Genomic DNA, 5,369 nt, shown 5'->3' with positions numbered 1-5,369 from the left:
CCTCTGAGTAGCTGGAATTACAGGCATGCGCTACCACGCCCGGCTAATTTTTTGATTTATTGTAGAGATGAGGTCTCCTGCCCAGGCAGGTCTCGAACCCGCGGGCTCAGGCAAGCCACTCACCTCAGCCTCCCAAAGGCGCGGGATTACAGGCTGAGCCACCGAGCCTGGCTCATATGACTGATTTCTGACAAAACAGGTTAGCCTCTTTCGCAGTCCACAAAGGTCCTCCACCTCATCTCCAAGTGCTGGCCGATCCAGATATCAGCAGCTTATTGCAAATGGTTGTCTTTAAGCAACAGGAATCTCTTGTCAGTGATACCTTGTCAAGCAAATATTTTTATATCCTGCATTGCTAAATACACCTACAATATTTACATGAGTCACATGCACAGTTTTTCAGTCATCCTTAACAATTAACCTTTTAGCAAGTTCTGGTTGATTTTTCATTCCTGTAAAAATCAAAAAGTTTGACTAGAGGAAAAAAATTCAAAAGATAAAGTCCAAATTTTAATGAAACTTTGTCTATATTTATCTTGAAATTAAATCAGCAAATATTAGTTTTCTATTTTCATCTTAAATCATATTTCTATAACAATACTTATTTGTTAACTTAACTTTATATTATTTGATAACTTCTGCAAATTCTCTTCAATTCTGTTAAGTTTATCTATAGATAAACATAAGAAGAAAATATATCTAAGAACACAAAATTCACTTTTCCCAAATGAACATCCTTTAGATTGTGGGCAGTTGTGCAAAGGTCTGCATTTATAATTGCTCCATTTCAGATGGCTTCAAGTATAAGCATAATTGTTAGTTTTTTTAAATTAATTCATTTTCTCTATTAGATTCTGCATTATTTGAAAATAAGATCATTTATTTTTTCATTTTGAAAATGTTTTTTATAAAACATTGCACAGGTGAAATAATTTATTTCAGAGAAATTATTTTGACTGTGGAAAAGAATATATACAATAATTTGCTTTCATCCAAATATTGTATTGTCAAAAAACATCATTTTGTTGTCAAATTAATTGCACAAAATTTTAATAATGAATGTATATATTATTTTTCTATAATCAGGCAATGACCCAAGTTTTTATGCATTTCTAAGATCTCTGAAATATGGCAACACCATCAGTATCATTGATTTATTTATGTCAAAACTATTTACTGACCATGTTATGTGTCAGGTACTTTGCAAAATTCTGGAATATATAAGATCTTCCAAACAGTGGCTAGTGACATTGGTCAAACCACAAAAGACATGTGCTAAACTAAAGTCTGAATATTTGCTTGAAAGAAATGAAAGTGAATAAAATGATTTTAAGTACAGAAAAGTTGCAATCATACTGTTAGTTTGGAAATTAAATACAAATATTAGAATAATACAGGTTGAATAGTTGTGAATAGAATACATATGGCAGAGATCATTATAGCTTTTAAGCAAAAAATTAACTGTCTTTTCCCCAACATGACAAACATCCACAAAACTAATTTTTCATTATGAAATACTCCTGATTAGGAACAAGTTTAATGATGAGCTTTATCTCTGTTATTTAAATATTTTTCTATATGTTCTTGCTAATGTAATAATAGTTTTTAAAATTTTGTCAAGGAGAAGGTAAAATTGGCATTTATTTTTAAATTATAGTACTTTCTGTGTGAAACCACATAAAAATTAAATACAAAATGATTAAAATGTAAAATCCAATAACATTTCCCATGACACAAATATACAACAAACAATAAATTTCTAATGTAAACAAAACAGTGAGAAATTCATTTATTTAAAATAGAAAACATGGCTTCTGGTAAGATGGCAACGGGACAGCTTGGTCTGTGAGACCCTCCACCAAAGAGAACACACATAAAGACTCTAGCTCTCTCCCGGGTGCTGCAGCTCCCAACATTGGCAACCTGCTCTTCACATAGAGCTCAGCCAGTGCCACTGCTCAAACATCACAGCAGTCTGGGCTGCTGCCACAGATGCCACTGCCGCAGCTATCACCCCACCCATGCCTGAGGCAACTCATGACTTTGCACCGTGAAGTCCCTGCTAGCACGATCTACTGAGATCACCACCAATGCTACTGCCATTGCCACCACCATGCCCCTTGCCTGGAGCCAGGCTCGTGGAGTTCCTTCCGTGTACCAGGAGGCAGCTACTGCCACCACTGCTACCATTGCCTGCTCCCTCCCATCCTGGGCACCCTCCGACTTCTGCCCTACCCAGTTGCAGGCTTCAACAGCTGCAGATAAAGATCAACTGGAGCAATGAGATAGTACCACCTGCTGGGATCCAAGGTAACAACATCAAAATGGGAAAGACAGAAGCTCTTACCCCTTAATAAATAGACAAGGCCAGATCTGAGTGATAGACTGAGCAGGGAGCCCAGATCTGAACTGCCCTTCTCAGCAGGCCAGGGGCAACTGATCCTAACTGTGAACAAATCTACCAGCCTGCAAAGATAGCTAGAAATCAGAGCTGAAAGAACATTGGGCTTAAAGAAAAAAAATCTTAGAGTGTGTTTGGTTGGTTCTGTTAGTTTACTGACTTTAATCTATTCCATTTTTTGTTGTTCTTTTGTAAATTTTTTTTTATTTCTCTTTGAACCCCATCTTTGTATAGAGGAATAGAACACCAATAAGCAGGTTAGTTAGCTTGTACCTTAGCATCATTGAGTGTTTTAGTTTTTTGTATGGTTGTTGGTTAGTTTGAAGTCATGGATATTATTTTACTTTTTATTTGTTTCAGTCTTTGTGTCTCTTTTCATTTGTTAGTTGATACGCTCATCTATTTTCCCTCTTACTCCTCTCTCTTTCCACCCCCCTCTTCCCCCCACTGCCTGCTCCATTCTCTTCCCTCTGTTAACCCAGTTTGCTTTCAGGGAGTAAACCTATAACCCCACTGCATGAATAGATTCCAAGGTAGTGGGAAGTGGGTTTCAGATTATCCGTACACCTGTCGGCGATACCAGGATCTGCAGAAAGATTTTTGAATCACAGATCCCCCATTAAATCTCAAAACTGCAAAAAGGACCGCCCCCAACCTACAGTCCAACTCCAGAATTGAACAAAGCAAGAAGATATACATAAGGAAGAATAGGAGATTGAACAAACATAAGTAAAAGCTACCCCTCCACCCCTGAATAACAGAATTAGAGAAGACAGGGAAGTGGAGGGAAGGAAAAAGTAGGGAGGAAAACTCTGCACAAATGAAGAAAAACCAAAAGAAGAATATAGGTCTCACACAGATACCTGGGAGCTCACTCACTGAGAAAACAGACGTTGGAACACAATGAAGAGCCCCCAGAATGACTGATCACATGCAACAAACCCAGACATCAAGACATTAATACAGTGATAAAAAAATTGAGGAGAGACAAGAGGAAAATAGGAAGGAGCTGATGACAGAAATAACAGCAGTAAAGAATACTGTGATAGAAATAAATAACAAACTAATAAACATGGAAAGCAGAATTAGCCAAGCAGAAGAATCTCAGAGCTTGAAGAACAAAACACACAACTAACCCAAACTGTCAAAAACATAGAAAAGAAGCTTAAAAGACAGAACAAAACCTTCAAGAGATGACTGATTATTTCAAGAGACCGAACCTAAGAGTAATTGGCCTTCCTGAGGCAGAGAGAGAAACAGAGGCCATACTCGAACAAACATTTTATGAAATCATTCAAGAAAATTTCCCTCATCTCATCAGTGATGTAAAAATTCAAACACAAGAGATTCAGAGAACCCTTGCAAGACAACAAATGAGAAGACCAACTCCCAGACACATAATAATTCACCTAAACAAAGTAGGTATAAAAGAAAAAATCCTACAGGCAGCAAGGGAAAAAGGTCAGACTACCTACCGGGGAAGACCAATTAGAATAACAGCAGATTTATCTACAGAAACCCTCCAGGCTAGGAGTGCTTGGAGCCCTATCTTCAAAGTTGTAAAAGATAGACAATTTCAACAAAGAATAACCTACCTAGCCAAGCTAAGTTTCATCAGTTAGGGAGAATTGAAATCTTTCCCAGATATCCAATCCCTTAGAGCCTACACTGCCGTCAGACCACCTCTACAAGAAATACTTAAGAAAGTATTGAACACAAAAGAAAAGGAAAAAAGAACAACAGTGTTCTTCACAAGAGTAAAGGCAAGAGATTAAAAACGCAAATGAACCAACTCCAAAACCAAAAGAAAGACAAAAAACAAACAGGAACAACAACAACAACTCTGTAAGAACCTTATGATAGGAATCAACTCTCACATTTCAATAATTAGCCTGAATGTGAATGGACTATGCACCACTGAAAAGGCATAGAATGGCAAAATGGATAAAATATTACCAGGCAACAATTTATTTCCTTCAAAAGACTCACCACACTAGAAAGGACACTCACAGACTCAAAATAAGAGGATGGGAAACAAATTTCCAGGTGAACAGAACACAAAAGAAAGGAGGAGTTGCAATCTTAATCTCAGAAAAAATACCCTTTAAGCTATCAAAAATTAAAAAGATACAGAAGGCCACTAAATAATGATAAAAGGTTCAATCCATCAACAAGAAATATCCATCCTAAACATATATGCACCCAACAGAGGAGCACCAACTTTCATAAAGCAGCTTCTAGGTAAACTCAAAAAGATATTAGCTGGGCTCAGTGGCTCAGCCTGTAATCCCTCACCTTTGGGAGGCTGAGGTGAGTGGATTGCCTGAGCCTGAGGGTTCGAGATCCGCCTGGGCAACTTGGCAAGACCTCATCTCTACAATAAATCAAAAATTAGCTGGGCGTGGTAGTGCACGCCTGTAGTTCTGGCTACTTGGAAGGCTAAGGCGGAAGGATCGCTGGAGCCCAGCAGGTCAAGGCTGCAGTGACTGGGAGCGGCCACCGCACTCTCGTCTGGGCAACGGAGTGAGACTCCAACTCAAAAAAAAAAAAAAGATATTGACACTAACACTATCATAGTTGGGGACTACAATACCCCACTTCCAACCCTAGGCAGATCATCAGGACAAAAAATCAGCAATGAGATCCAAAACCTCAATATGACACTTGACCAAATGGACTTAATTGATACCTACAGAACACTCCACCCAACAACCACAGAATAGGCATTCTACTCATCACCACATGGACTGTACTCTAAGATCTACCACATACTTGGCCATAAATCAAGCATAAGCAAATTTTAAAAGATAAAAATTTTGCCATGCATCTTATTGAACTACAGTGGAATAAAAATAAACATCAACACCAACGAGGTTTCCCCCAAACCCACAAATCATGGACACTAAAGAGCATGATACTAAACAACTCCTGGGTCAATGATGAAATCAAAACAGAGATTAAAAGATAC

The sequence above is a fragment of the Carlito syrichta genome, unplaced genomic scaffold (assembly GCF_000164805.1).
Source record: "Carlito syrichta isolate Samal-C Ts95f unplaced genomic scaffold, Tarsius_syrichta-2.0.1 Scaffold305833, whole genome shotgun sequence".
NCBI lineage: Eukaryota > Metazoa > Chordata > Mammalia > Primates > Tarsiidae > Carlito > Carlito syrichta.
Note: the sequence above shows the minus strand (reverse complement) of the source record.